Source organism: Mustela nigripes, chromosome 7 (genome assembly GCF_022355385.1).
Source record: "Mustela nigripes isolate SB6536 chromosome 7, MUSNIG.SB6536, whole genome shotgun sequence".
Lineage (NCBI taxonomy): Eukaryota > Metazoa > Chordata > Mammalia > Carnivora > Mustelidae > Mustela > Mustela nigripes.
In genome coordinates, this window is record NC_081563.1 from 113,034,134 (window position 1) to 113,050,344 (window position 16,211).

The window sequence follows — 16,211 nt, forward strand, 5'->3', positions numbered from 1 at the left end:
TACTGCTGTTTTTCTAGTCTTCTTCCATAAATATGCTTTTATGAAATTATAATTTTAGACCCTACTGTTTTCCTCCACTTATGTCCTGTATTTCCCAAGTTGTCTGTCTTTGCTATTGACATTTTATTGACCAAGTAATAATCATTCAAGTGAAGCAAATTTTTAAAAATTTATGCTTCTACTGTAGGTACTGGTATTGCTTCTGGTCTGTGTAACTATAAATAATGGTGTGAGTAATAATTTTCCTGTACATGTTTTTTTCCTGTCAGAAATCAGTAACTGTTATCCTCTGCCTGTCCCACCACTATGTGGTGGGGGCAAATCTGTTTCTCTGCTCAAAAGATAGAGGAGCTGTATTTAGGAGCCTCAGCTGCATCTGACTTAGACAATTTAGAAGGTGAGATTTGGGTCCTGCAAGCTGAGGAGATTCAAGTAAGATCTGACACTGAGCTGATGCAGGAATGGGGAACTCTTAAGAATCCTAGGGAAGGGAAGATGTATACTGCATTTGGGAGGCCAGAAGGTAGGCTGTGGTAGTAACATTTCTAGAAATGGCCCCTTTCAGTATTCCACACTGCCTAATCCCCAGAACCCGTGTTATGAGATGAGGAATCAATCTTGTGATTGTGTTATGTAAAATGGCACAGCTGACTTCAAAATAGGGATGATCTGAATGGGCTAATGTACTCATATGAGCCCTTAAAAAGTAGAAAACTCTCTCTAGCTGGCAGCAAAGGAGAAGTTGGAGGGGGAGAGTCAAAGCATGAGAAGGGCTTGACAAATTATTGCTGGCTTTGAAGATGGAGGAGGCCATGTGAGAAGAGATGTCGGAAGTCTTCAGGAGCTGAGAGAGAGGCTCTCGGCCAACAGCCAATGTTGGGGTTGGAATGGGGACCTCAAGTCATACAAAAACAAGGAACTGAATTTGAGTTCAGTCAGCTTACAAATGTTACTGGGATCATGCATTTCTAATTAATTTGAAAGAAAATGGAGACTAATTCCAGCAATATGGCAAGGATAGGGAAACATCAAAATATAGTGGAAATGCCAAGTAGTTACAACTGTTTAGGAGGGCAACTGGGCAACATAAAAATCTTGAAAAACAGGCTTAGTCCTTAATGGAGTAATTCTACTTACAGCAATATATGCTATGGAAATAATTCACAGATGTGCTCCAAGTCTGGAAGTATGTTCACTGAGGTATTAGCTGTGGTAATCCCAAATCAGAAGTGACTTTGGCAAAAATACCCCAGATGCATCATCCTTGATTTGTCTCCCCTTTGTTAAGCCAACCCATCAGCAAATCCTGTCAGGTGTAGCTCCAAATATACCCAAGATCATCTGCCTTGTCTGCCATTTACTACCTACCACCACAGTTTCTTGCCTGAGTGCCTGTGTCAGCTCCTGACCTCGTCTTCCTGTTTCTACTCTTGACCCTTTGTGATCCATTCTCTACAAAGGAGCCAGAGAGATTAAAAAATAAAATGTAAACAGTATGAAGCCTCTCTATTGTTAAACATACCCAGGGGTTCCTACTACTTCTGATCTTGCCCCCAAGGCTCTGCATGCCCTGGTCCGTGCTTACCCCTACAGGGTCATCACCTCTCTCTCTACCCCACCAATTTACTGAGCTCCAGCCACACTATTTTCTCTTTGTTCTCAGAACAGTCTAAGACAAGACTGTTTCTTTTGAAATGACTGCCGACATGCATGTTGCAAGGAGGAAATACTAGGGCTGAATCCTGCTCCAATGTCTGTGCTGTGTTGGTTTGGGTAAGTTAATTAACCTCTCTGTGCCTCAGTTTTCTCTGTAAAATGGAGGAATTTCATTATGAGGAATTAGGAGTTTCATTAGGAAGAATAAGACAGATTACAAATTAAACTTAATGTAACCACTTGGCACATAGTAAGGGCTTATTAAATATTAATAGTTGTCAGAACCTAACTTCTTCCTCAAAAGAAAAGTCAGTGGTTCAAGGGGTCCCAATCAGAATGCTTTCCAACCCAAATGTTCTGACAGTTCCCATTACCCAGGATCAAATCTAGCTCCTTAGCCCACAGGGGCCCTCGTAATGTGTTCCTTACATTCCCCTATTCCTTCCACATGCCATTACAGGTAAATATAATGGCCCTATTCCCTCCCTTGCTGCCCCCCAACACACACACACACACACACACACACACACACACACACAGCCTCATTTATACCCACTGTCCCCACAACAATGCATGCCAATTACTCCCAATACCACAAAATTTGTATTAGTCCTTAAAATTTAACCCATCAAGCATTATCTCTGTGAAACCTTTACTTCTATCTTGTACCAATCAGTCCTTCAGAATAATCACCTTTCTCTGTGCTTCAGCAGACCTCAGAAATATGTCACTGTTTTTAAAAGACTTATGATCTGGAATGAACAGGGCCATCAGCCCAGATTGACTGTGAACTCCTAGAAGGCTGGGTCCATACCTCGTCATGTAATTCCAGTGCCTGGTACAGTGCTCGACACACAAGCAACATTTAAACAGACCTACTCGGAAATGAGAAACTGTGAGAAGGTCAAAGCAAAGGTTTTAGAGTTAGACCCAAGTTCAAATTTTGGCTTCACCACCTAGCAGCTGTTTGATTTAGGGAAGGAAATGAAATTTCTAAGCCTTTAGCTTTCTCTCCTGCGAAATTTGACAACACTATTTCTCAAGGTTGTTTTAAGTATTAAATGAGAATGTTTACAAAAGTGTAACACCTGGTACATAACGAAGAGTTTAATTAAGTGGTATCCAATATTCTATTATTATATCACAACTTCTGCTTTATACTGGTTATGATCAAGTTACTTATTATACATGAACATCAGTTTCCGTACTTGTAAAATAGGGACAGCCCTTATCAATCTCTCGGGATTAAGAGGATTAAATAAGAGCATATGGATGTTTCATATGGACGAAGGCCCAGCTTATTGCTTGCAATAGCTGACACTCAACTAGTAGAGGCTGTATAATTATTATTGAGCTAACCTGACCATCCATGGGAAAAACTGAAGAGATCAAGTTTATTTGGCTCTAAGAGGAAAAGCAAAGAAGGCAAATTTTAAGAACAGGAAATAATAGCTTCATGAGTAGTGAAAAATGAAAATTTAATTATTAAGGTGGCATAGGTAGAGGATAATTCTTTTCAAAATATGGTGCTGGATCAACTGGATAGCAATACAGTAAAATATCAACCTATCTTGTTCCACACATAAAAATTAATTTCAAATGGATTATAAATCTAAATACAAAAGGTAAAACAAAGCATCCAGAAAATATGAGAAATACTTCATGACCTTAGGGTAGGGCAAAGATTTCTCAACAGATAAAAAAAATTACCACCAAACTTTAAAGGAAAACATTGATAATCTAGATTACATAGAAATGAAAAACATTTTAATTTAAAAAACCACTGACAGGGTGAAAAGGCAAGCTACACAGGGAGGATATTTGTAATACATTTATCTGACAAAAGACCTAAAATCCAGAATATATAACCAATGCCTACAAATCACAGAAAGACCAAACAACAAAAGAGAAAAATGAGCAAGAGATGTGAAAGACTCCTCAGCAAAAGGGGATGGCTAAAAGAGCTTATAAACATTTTTTTAACAAGAAAAAGAAAGGATGCAAAACGTCCTCCATAGAATCCTGGGGGAGTGGTCCCTGAAACTCTTTCACTTCGGGGGGTCCATGAGATCAAAGCTATTTCATCTTAGAAGCTATGTACTTTTGTCCACTGTGTTGAATCTGCACTGATGGTACAAAAGTGGTGGTGAGGAAAATCACTGAGGCCTTAGCATAAATCCCAGCAGTAGCTCCGAACTAGCTGTGAGTGTGCCCTCCCTGGTCAGCCATCAACGATGCACTATGCACATCCAGTGTCACTTTAGAATGTTCTCGATGAGGTAGTAAAAAATTACCAAGTGTTCTAAAACTGCCATCTTTGAACACACCTCTTTTTCCTATTCTATGTAATGCGATGGGAAACAGGCATAAAGCACTTCTGCGGCATAGAGAAGTGCAATTGTACTTATCAATACTTTTGCATTTAGGCTGCCAGCTCAACTGGCCATTTTTTTTCACGGAAAACCACTCTTACTTGAAAGAATGACTAACAGAAAAACCATGGCTATTCAGACTTTTTTTGTTGTTTTTTTTAATTTAAGACATTTCTCAAAACAATGTGAGACTGTTACCGCAAGGAAAGCAACTGACATTATTACTAATGATAAAACGAAGCTTTCAAGTGAAAATCAGCAATTTGGAAGTTTGTATTAAAATCTGATGGCCTCCCAGTACTGATGGTGATGAGACGGGTAATATTAATAAATGTGATTGATATTGGATAATGGTCAGCCTTTAGCAGATCTATATAACTCAGTGAACCAATATTTCCCAAATGATCAATATATCATCTTCCAATATCATACCTGGGTTAAAGATCCACTCAAAGGACACGACAGATTTAATTTTTTATTTTTTAAGATTTCATTTATTTATTTACTTATAGTGTGAGTGAGCAGGGGGAGGGGCAGAGGGAGAAACAGAGAGTGAATCTCAAGCAGTCTCTGCACTGAGCACAGAGCCTGACATGGGGTTCGATCCCATGATCCTGAGATCATAACCTTAAGCCAAAATCCAGAGTCGGATGCCCAACTGACTGAGCCACCCAGGCACCCCTGAAAACATTATTAAACCACTCTTTTATCTAATAACTATCTTGATAAGGCTTCAACAAAAACGTCACTGCCTGCAGACTAAATGCAGAAGCAGAAATGAGAATCTTGTCTTCCATGCCTGATGATAAAAAGGCCTACAACAACGTGAAAGTCATTCTCGCCAAATTTTTATGTTTGAGGAAAAAAATAGGTATTTTTGTGAAAACTTCTTAGTTGTGTTTACATGTAATGGGTTCATTATTGTTACTTTTAAGTGAATGAATAAATGTGTATTTTTAACATTTTAGCTATAATATCAAATATGGTAAAATGTTGACTGATAGAACCCAAACAAGAACTCTTTTTTTAAAAGATTTTATTTATTTGAGAGACAGCAAGAGAGAGGGAGAGAGAGAGCATGAATGGGGACGGGGTAGAGGGAGAAGGAGAAGCAGACTCCTCACTGAGCATGGAGCCCAATGTAAGACTCGATCCCCAGACCCCAGGATCATGACCTGAGCTGAAGGCAGAAGACACTAAACCAACTGAGCCACTCAGGTGCCCCAAGAACTCTTTAATAATTCAAAATTTAATAATTCTTCCTCAATAATTCAGAGTTTAAGAGGGTTTTCTGAGACCAAAAATGTTGAGATCTGCCACTATGGAAAATATAACTCAAATGAAGCAGAAGAAAAAACTATATACAGATGCATATAGCTTTACTATTTAAAATGAAAAATTGAACATGCTTAAAATATCCCATGGAAGTTAGGCAAACTATAGCATATCAGCAAAATAAAATATCAGATACTAAAAAAGATAGATTCAGCACTTTAGTAAACAGGTTATGAAATTTTAAAAAGAAAATGCAGAACACAAAATACTGGAAACATCAAAAGTATGTAAAGACAGGCTGATTGGTACTGAAAATGAATCTTGAATGACAAGAGCTCTGTATCTAAGGATTTATTTTTAGTGAAGCCTGTTAAGCGTAGGAAAAGCTGGTTTTTCAAAAGAGCGAATAGGATTTGGGGCATACAGTCTGCCTGAGGACAGATGGAGCAAAGGGAAATGGGTTAGAATCGCAAGACAACAACAAAAGTTAGGCTTAGATTTAAAAAAAAAAAAAAAAACAACCAAAAAAACCTTCCCTTACAGATGGGCTGTTTTCAGTAATTCTTCCCCCTAGAGATCTCAGGAGTAGGACAGTCCTACTTTTCACTATCAACTCTCCACCACAATGGAATGTCCTCTCCACCTGTACTGCGGGCTGAGAAGCAGCCTGCGTCACGCCCAGTATCCTCTGACAAACTCCGGGTACACATCTCCACACACTTAGGGAAGCAGATCTCTTTCTGTCCCAAGACGGACACCCTATGTGTTTGCTTTTGGAGATTTCCAGGGGTGGGCTACACAAGATGGGGTGTGGAAAGCAAGCAGGGTGACATGGAACCGTGTCCTCTGTGAAGGAGGCAGAGGCTGACTATTTCCCACTCCGAGTACAAGCCTCGGCTGTTCCCGTGATGGGCTAATTAACACCCTGCCGCAGCCAGATGGGCCGGCTCCTGTGCCGCTCCTTCCCTCCTTCCTGCCCTACAGCCCCCCCCCCCCCAAATCCTGCATTTGAGGAAAAAACAAAAAGGTGAAAGTGTGAGTGCTGGTTGCCCAGCAACCTGGTGGGGGGGGCTCTAATAAAGGAATCGGTGTCATCACAGACATCTGTGCCAACAGAGGAGGAAGGGGGCTGGCAAGGAGGGCGGGCGGAGGGGGGTGAGCGGCTGACAAAAAGCCTCCTAAACATTCTGCCTCTTCTCTGACCATCTCTCACGTAATGCAGTGTCCTAGTCCTGGGAGAAAGACTGGCTTGAGAAAGACCTAACTGAGGGATGGCAAGGGGATGGATTTCTCTCCACACTGTGCACTCACTATACTGGATTTGTACATAAATTGATTATCGCATAAACTAAAACTGAAGGGTACAGTGGGGAAAGCATGGGCAGAGTTAGACCCACAGAAGGCGCAGACTGGGCCCAGCCTTCCCCCTTCCAGTTAGGTAAGGCTGGGAAGCCACGCTACTTTCTTATCTACCGACCCCTCCCGTGTAGTGCACGGATGCTACGGACCTTCTCAGGGGCTTGTCTGGAAGATGAGTCACCATAAATGAAAGCACCTGGTTCGGCGGTCAACACGGCCGACAACCAAGAAATGGCAATTACCACTCTCCTTGATAAATGCAACCAATGTTGATGATAAAGAGACCATGTCTGTTAAGGGGCTGGGCCTAAACGCAGTCATCCCACACAACCCCAGGTCCATACTCTCACAGCTTAAGTGACTCCACAGCATCAAATCCTTTTGTGGGGGTAAGATGCTAGGTATTTGGGAGGACCGTCCACTCATTACACCTTCAGTCTGGTTTTGATCTCCACTTGCTATCTGAATGGGGTCCACTGAGTATTTAGCTAACCTTTACTATATTCTGAGCAATGAATTCAACACATGATATCCATTACATATCAATCCTAAGAGACCCTGCAGACCGGCATAACAATTCTCAAGGCGCAGATGAGGAGACCAAGGTGCTCCCAGAGGCTACATGTGCTCACCAAGGGAGAGGTCAAGCTACAAGGTCAGGGTTTGAATCTAGCTGATCGACCTCCAAAGCCTGTGCTCCAGACTGCCATATAATATTCTCTCGTTGATATGGGGGAGGTGGGTGGGGTGGCAGGAAAAAAGGGACCAAGTCCCACGTGCTAAGAGTGGCATGTGGAAACAAGGAGTCTCAGCTTTCTGTCTTACTGCTGCCCCCCTCCCCACCCCCACCATTCCATTTGGCTCTACTCACTTCTTATCTTTCCAGGGCTCTGCACAGGCCAGGCCTTCATGCTGGGACACCCTCCCTATCCCACTCTGAACTGGCTAACGCATCCTCCTCATTCTTTAGGAGCCTGCCGAGAGGTCAGCCCCTCCTTGGGGAAGCCTTCCCTGAACACCAAGTGTGGTTCAGGTTCCTCTTCTACATGCTCCCTAGTACGCTGTCCCTCCTTGATGAGAGGACAGCAGGAGCAGATGGCATCACAGGTCTTCACGAAGCACCTATGGCTGGATCTAGTGTCACACACCTAGTGAGCTCAAGAAATACTCTGGACTTAAGAACCTAAGTGGTTCCTTAGCATCTACATTTTCAAATACCTTTCATTTTAAAATAAAGAGTCATGAGAAGTTGGAAAAAGAGTGCAGAGAAATCCTGTGCACCTTCACCCAGTTTTCTCCAAGTGATACCACCACAAAGCTCCCCTCATGCTACCTCGCCCACCTTCATAGTCGCACCTACAGCCTGCCCCCATCCCTGGCCTCCTGCAAACACGGATCTATGTAGCACATCTACTAATAGTGTCATTCTGAAAGTTTTGTGAAGGTGGAATCATACAGTTTGTAACCTTTTGGAATTGGCTTTTTCTTACTCCTTTACCTTGTGGAGTATTCCTCAGGCAGCACCACAGCGTGCGTAACCTCTCACCAACTCAGGGACATCTGAATTGCTTCCAGTTTTTGACTATTACAAATAAAGCTGCTATGAACATCTGTCTATAGGCTTCTGCGTGGGCATAATTTTTGTTTCTTGACGATAAATGCCTAGGAATGCAATTCCTAGATCTTCATAGGAAGTGTTTGCTTAAGAAACGGCCAATGTTCTTAAGTGGCCATACCATTTTACATTCCCACCACCAACAGGTAAGAGACTGAGATTCTCTGCACTGTCTCCAGCATTTGGTATCATTTTTATTTTTAATTTTAGCCAGTCTAGTAGGTGTGAAGGATTTCACTGCTTAATTTCCATTTCCCTAATGGCTAATGGTGCTGAATACCTTTTCATGCTTCACATGCTATGTGCCATCTGTGTATCCTTTCAGTGTGCCATCTCTTCACATCCTTGTCCCATTTTCTGATTGGATTTTTTTTTAAACCCGTGGAGTTTTGAATGTTCTGTATCTTCCTAGACACAACTGCTCTGTCAGATGCGTGGTTTGCAAATATTTCTCCCAGCCTGTAGTTTATGTTCTCATTCTCTAACAGGGTCTTTCATAGAGCAAAAACATTTTTAATTTTGATGAAGTACAATTTAACCATGTCTACTACAGATTGTGCTTTTAGTGTCTTACAAATGCTTCAGCAAGCCCTACATCCAAAAGAGTTTCTCCTGTGAGTTCTAAAATGTTGTAGCATGAAGTTTCACATTTAGATCTGTGATCCTATTTGAGTTACCAGCTCAAATTCATTCGGAGCTCTGGGCTGGTAACCCTTGCTGAACTCGTGATTATTACTGTTGCTACTGCTATTATTTGGTAGATTCCCTGAGATTTTCTATGTAGACCACGGTCATCTGCAAACACGAACCGTTTTATTTCTTCCTCTCTTATTTGTATCCTTTTATTTAATTTTATTTCTCATCTTAATGTGGTAGCAAAACTTTCAGTACTATGATGAGTAAGACTGGTAAGAGTGGATACCTATGCCTTGTTTCTAAGGGGGGGAAGTATTCAGCAGTTTATTTTAAATAAATCACTTCTGCTGGTATGATGATGAACCCATAAAATACAACTTAGGTACTAACAAACTACTCTCTAGTTGAAGGTAAGACACAAAAGTCTCAATCATGAGCAATTATCAATTTTCTTGTAGTCTGAACCCAGAGACCTCATTTCTGTTGTTATATGTTCACATTTCCAATAAAGCCAAGGCAAGGCTAGGACTTTTTTTTTTTTAACAGTTTACTGAGATAATATTTCACATATAACAAAATTCACCCAGTTATATTATACAGGGAAATGGCCTTTAGATGTTCACAGAGTGTGCAAATATTCTTTTTTTTTTTTAAAGATTTTATTTATTTACTTGAGAGAGAGACAGTGAGAGAGAGCATGAACGAGGAGAAGGTCAGAGATAGAAGCAGACTCCCCATGGAGCTGGGAGTCCGATGCGGGACTCGATCCCGGGACTCCAGGATCATGACCTGAGCCGAAGGCAGTCGTCCAACCAACTGAGCCACCCAGGCGTCCCGCAAATATTCTTATTAGGATATTTTCTTCACCTGGGCACCTGGGTGGCTCAGTTGCTTAAGCGACTGCCTTCCGCCCAGGTCACGATCCTGGAATCCCGGGATCGAGTCCCACATTGGGCTCTCTCCTTAGCAGGGAGGCTGCTTCTCCCTCTGATCTCTGCCCTCTCATGGTCTCTCTCTCAAATAAATAAACATAATCTTTAAAAAAAAAAAAAAGAATATTTTCTGCACCCAAAAGGAAACTCTGTACCAATTAGCAGTCATTCCCTATTCATGCCCACCAATCCCTCCACCTCGGTTCCTGGCAATTATTTATCTTCTTTCTGTGTGTATGGATTTGCCTATTCTGAACAATTCACATAAAATCATACAATATGTAGATCCTCTCACTCAGCAAAATGTTTTCAAGGTTCACACGGGTTGTGACATCCATCAGTAGTTCATCCTTTTTTTACTGGTGAATAACTTTCACTGTACACACTTGTCACTTTGTAGATCTGATCATCAGCTGACGGGTATTTAGGCTGTTTCCACTTTTTGGCCTATATGAATATACTATGAACATTCACATACAGAAGTCGTACATGCTATTTCACTGTGGTGTGGAGTTCCATTTCCCTGATGATTAATGATTTTGAGCATCTTTCACATGCTCATGGGTTACTTTAACTATTCTGAACCACTTTTAAACTGGGCTTTTTTATTACTGAGTTGTAAGGCTTATGTATTTTCGATACAAGCCTACAGTCAACTATGATTCATAAATGCTATCTCCCATTCTGTGGGTTATCTGTTCACTTTCTTTTATTTATTTATTTATTTATTTTCAGCATAACAGTATTCATTATTTTTTCACCACTCCCAGTGCTCCATGCAATCCGTGCCCTCTATAATACCCACCACCAGGTACCCCGACCTCCCACTCCCCCACCACTTCAAACCCCTCAGATTGTTTTTCAGAGTCCACAGTCTCTCATGGTTCACCTCCCCTTCCAATTTCCCCCAACTCCCTTCTCCTCTCTATCTCCCTATGTCCTTCATGCTATTTGTTATGCTCCACAAATAAGTGAAACCATATGATAATTGGCTCTCTCTGCTTGACTTATTTCACTCAGCAGCATAATCTCTTCCAGTCCCGTCCATGTTGCTACAAAAGTTGGGTATTCGTCCTTTCTGATGGAGACATAATACTCCATAGTGTATATGGACCAAATCTTCCTTATCCATTCGTCCGTTGAAGGGCATCTTAGTTCTTTCCACAGTTTGGCGACCGTGGCCATTGCTGCTATAAACATTGGGGTACAGATGGCCCTTCTTTTCACGACATCTGTATCTTTGGGGTAAATACCCAGGAGTGCAATGGCAGGGTCATAGGGAAGTTCTATTTTCAATTTCTTGAGGAATCTCCACACTGTTCTCCAAAGAGGCTGCACCAACTTGCGTTCCCACCAACAGTGTAAGAGGGTTCCCCTTTCTCCACATCCTCTCCAACACATGTTGTTTCCTGTCTGTTAAATGTGGCCATTCTAACTGGTGTAAGGTGATATCTCAATGTGGTTTTTATTTGAATCTCCCTGATGGCTAGTGATGATGAACATTTCTTCATGTGTCTGATAGCCATTTGTATGTCTTCATTGGAGAAGTGTCTGTCCATATCTTCTGCCCATTTTGTGATATGATTGTCTATTTTGTGTGTGTTGAGTTTGAGGAGTTCATTATAGATCCTGGATATCAACCTTTTGTCTGTACTGTGATTTGCAAATATCTTCTCCCATTCCGTGGGTTGCCTCTTTGTTTTTTTGACTCTTTCCTTTGCTGTGCAGAAGCTTTTGATTTTGATGAAGTCCCAAAAGTTTATTTTCGCTTTTGTTTCCTTTGCCTTTGGAGACATATCTTGAAAGAAGTTGCTGTGGCTGATATCAAAGAGATTACCGCCTATGTTCTCCTCTAGGATTCTGATGGATGCCTGTCTCACGTTGAGGTCTTTTATCCATTTTGAGTTTATCTTTGTGTACAGTGTTAAGAGAATGGTCGAGTTCCATTCTTCTACATACAGCTGCCCAGTTTTCCCAGCACCATTTATTGAAGAGACTGTCTTTTTTCCACTGTATATTTTTGCCTGTTTTGTCGAAGATTAATTGACCATAGAGCTGAGGGTCCATATCTGGGCTCTCTACTCTGTTCCACTGGTCTATGTGTCTGTTTTTATGCCAGTACCATGCTGTCTTGGTGATCACAGCTTTGTAATAAAGCTTGAAATCAGGTAACGTGATGCCCCCAGTTTTATTTTTGTTTTTCAACATTTCCTTAGCGATCCATACAAATTGGAACCAGCGATTCTGGTTCCAATTTGTATGGAACCAGAAGATTGCCTCTTCTGGTTCCATACAAGTTTTTGGATTATTTGCTCGAGCTCTTTGAAGAATACCGGTGGAATTTTGATCGGAATGGCATTAGAAGTATAGATTACTCTAGGCAATATAGACATTTTAACAATGTTTATTCTTCCAATCCAAGAGCATGGAATGGTCTTCCATCTTTTTGTGTCTTCTTCAATTTCTTTCATGAGTGTTCTGTAGTTCCTCGAATACAGATCCTTTACCTCTTTGGTTAGGTTTATTCCCAGGTATTTTATGGTTCTTGGTGCTATAGTAAATGGAATCGATTCTCTAATTTCCCTTTCTGTATTTTCATTGTTAGTGTTTAAGAAAGCCACTGATTTCTGTACATTGACTTTGTATCCTGCCACGTTGCTGAATTGCTGTATGAGTTCTAATAGTTTGGGAGTGGAGTCTTTGGGGTTTTCCATATAAAGAATCATGTCATTTGCGAAGAGAGAGAGTTTGACTTCTTCATTGACCATTTGGACACCTTTTATTTCTCTTTGTTACTGCTGTTGCTAGGACTTCTAATACTATGTTGAACAAGAGTGGTGAAAGTGGGCATCTTTGTTTTGTTCCTGATCTCAACGGGAAGGCTGTGAGCTTTTTCCCACTGAGGATGATATTTGCTGTGGGTCTTTCATAGACAGATTTTATGAAGTTCAGGAATGTTCCCTCTATCCCTATACTCTGAAGCGTTTTAATCAGGAACGGATGCCGGATTTTGTCAAATGCTTTTTCTGCATCTGTTCACTTTCTTGACTATCCTTTGATGCACAAAAGGTTCTAATTTTGACAAAGTCCAATTTGTGCTTTTGGTGGTGTATCTAAGAAACTACTGTCGAGGTCATAAAGATTTATTCCTGCCTTCTTCTAGGAGTATTACAGTTCTCTTATGCCTAGGTCTATGATCCATTTTAAGTCAATTTCTGTGTAAGGAAGGGGTCCAACTGCATCCTTTTGCCTGTGGACATAGAGTTGTTTCAGCACCATTTGAAAAGACTATTATTCCCCCACTAAACTGTTTTGGCGCACTTGCTGAAATCAATTGCCCATGGATATATGGGTTTATCTCTATTTTTTTAAAGATTTTATTTATTTATTTGACAGAAAGAGAGAGATCACAAGTAGGCAGAGAGGCAGGCAGTGGGGGTGGGGGGAAGCAGGCTCCCTGCTGAGCAGAGAGCCCCATACAGGCCTCCATCCCAGGACCCTGAGATCACGACCTGAGCCAAAGGCAGAGGCTCAACCCACTGAGCCATCTAGACACCCCTAGTTTATTTCTAGATCTCAATTCTATTCCTTTGGCTTTACATTTCTATCCTTATTTCAGTACCACACTGTCTTGACTACTTGTAGCTTTGTAATAAGTTTTAAAATTGGAAAGTGTGAATCTTTTTTCTTTTTCAAAATTGCTTTGGTTATTCTGGTTCTCTTTGATTTTCCATATGAATTTTAGGATCAGCTTGACAATTTCTGAAAACAAAAACAAAAACAAAAACCCCAGAAAACAAAAAACCTACAAACAAGAAACTCTGGGATTGGGATTGCACTAAATACGTATATCAATTTGGAGAATATTGCCTATATTAATTCTTCTTATCTATGAACACAGATGTGTTTTCATTATTTAATCTTAATTTCTTTCAAAAATGCTTTGTAATTCTCAGTGTACAAGTTAATTTTTGTTAAATTTATTAAGTATTTTTTTTCTTTTGGGGGTTATTATAAATGGGATCATTTCCTTAATTTTCATATTATTCCTTACTCATGTACAGAAATACAACTGATTTTTGTTTTTTGATCATGTATCCTGTCACATTGCTGACATTGTTTATTTTAAAAGTTTATTTAGAAGATTCCTTCGGATGTCCTATATATGAGATTTCAGGTAAAAGAGTTTGTTTACATCTTCCTTTTTAATCTAGATACTTCTCCTTTTTCTCAAGTGATTGTCTTGACTAGAATCTCAAGTATGATGTTGCATAAAAGTAACAAGAGCAGACATTCTTGTCTTACTCCTGATCTTTGGGGTAAGGCATTTAGTCTTTCTTCCTTAACTAGGATATTAGCTGTGGGTTTTCTGCAGATGCTATTTATTGAGTAAGAAAACTCCTTCTATTGCTAAATGCTTTTATTCTGAAAAAGTGTTGGATTTTGTCAAACGCTTTTTCTCTACTGAAATGAACATGTGGTTTTGTCCTTTGTTCCATTAATGTGGTATGTTACACTGACTTATTTTCAGATGTTAAACCAACCATTTCTGGGATAAATTTCTTTTGGTCATGGTATATAATCCTTTTTCTACGTTGCCGGATTTATTTTGCCAGTATTTTGTTGAGGATTTTAAAATCTATATTCAAAAGGGATACTGGTTTGTAGCTTTCTTCTGAGGTCTCTGGTTTTGGTATCAGGGCCCCACAGATCCAGACAGACAAGGTCAAACACTGTATTTAGTTGATATAACTCTTTTAATAACAGCCCCGCTCTCCCTTTTTTCCTCATGCCATTCATGTGACAATGAAAACAAGGTTAATTTATCCTGTAAAAAATGTTCAGTTTTTTAAAATGTTCCAGTTTTGGCTGCAACACATGTATCCTCAGGTGTTTATTTAACTCATTCTTCCATCTCTCATGCTTCTTTTCATGTGAGAGTTAGATCTAAACCCAGGTTGCTGTGTACTTACTGCTGCATCATATCAGAAAGCACTTAATGTCTGGCTACACCATTTTTAGTGTTAAGATTGATCTATGGGCTCAGGTGCTATCAGCCTGGATCTATTCTTTATAAAGTTCTCCATCAGCCTGCTACCTAAGGGTTTCAGCAAACGCTGATGATTTGTGCCTAGGTACGTTCTTTCAGGAGATGTTGCAAAATGGTTATTTTTGATTCTTTCAATTCTTCCAAGGTTAGGAAGTTTTATCTTCACAATTAAAAACTCCAGGTCTGATTCCTAGTTAGGGTGGCAGAGCCTTGAGGTGCTGCTGTGGAAGCCCTGGGGGGATTCTTGCTTGCCTCTGTGGTTGGAGGATCCTCACAGCACTTGAGGCGGACGCCAGAGACAAGGCACATTCTACATAATGAGTTCTACATTAGAAAAATGACCTGCATCCCACACAACTTTCCAAAGTCTTGTTAGGTGTTCAGGGAGGTATAAAGCCTTCATAAAGTATCCAAGTCTAATGAGACACTCTCCATCTAATATTTTGTTTGCCATTCTCCTAAGAACTGTTCATCATTTCAGAAGAGTCATGTTAGTAATAGCAATGCAATTTATAGTATTTGAATTTGGCTTGAATACATGTGTATATGCCAGCTTTTGTTGCTGTCAAATTCTACATAATTCCATATACAAGTGCAAATGTCTGACTTTATTTTCCAGTGTAACTCTGCTTAAGCATCTACATGATCAAACAGACATTATCTTATTAATTACTCTCTATTTCTCATTTATATTATAGTTAGGACTTTATACTGATTCCTTTTGAAGTGTACATTCAGTTAGATTATCTATGAATATCATTTCAAGAAAAGTAAAGGAGATTTCACGAAGTATTTGTTTTGACATGGGCAGTGAGTCTGAGAGAGCTGAGAATTACTATCTACTTAAGGTGTAAAAATCCACCCCAACCTCTTGATTGCCATCCAGGGCTTGTTCTTAAATCTTGCCACCATATTTGGCCACATCGTAGCCACAGCACTACACTGGGATTTGACAAGTGAACTGCAGCCCTGGCCCTGTCTCTTTATTAGTGGCTGGTGACCTTAGGCAGGTCATCTTACCTGTGGTCCTATCTATAAAATAAGGAGGTTAGATTAGACAAGCTGTTCCCAATCCTTCAACTACTTTTTAGTATTCACCCTCCCCACAGGATTTCTGAAGAGTGCCAAAGAGACTTACCAATTATTATTCATTGTAATAAATTAATTTCCCATTTTTTAACTAAACAAGGATACGTTAATTGCAAAACAGGATAAAATAACAATGGCAGTGAACACTTACTGAGTGCTTATTATGGCCCCACGGTGAAGCCCCAGGCCCCCATTACTGCTACACTGGGGATTCCAAATTGGGAAAA

General features: G+C 40.3%; 1 protein-coding gene across 4 annotated transcripts in view; it reads right to left on the reverse strand.

Annotated features, from left to right (window-relative positions):
- The window catches only part of PSMF1 (proteasome inhibitor subunit 1), a 45,559-nt gene that overhangs the window by 7,920 nt on the left and 21,428 nt on the right, over window positions 1–16,211 (reverse strand). The gene's annotated exons all lie outside the window — the stretch shown is intronic.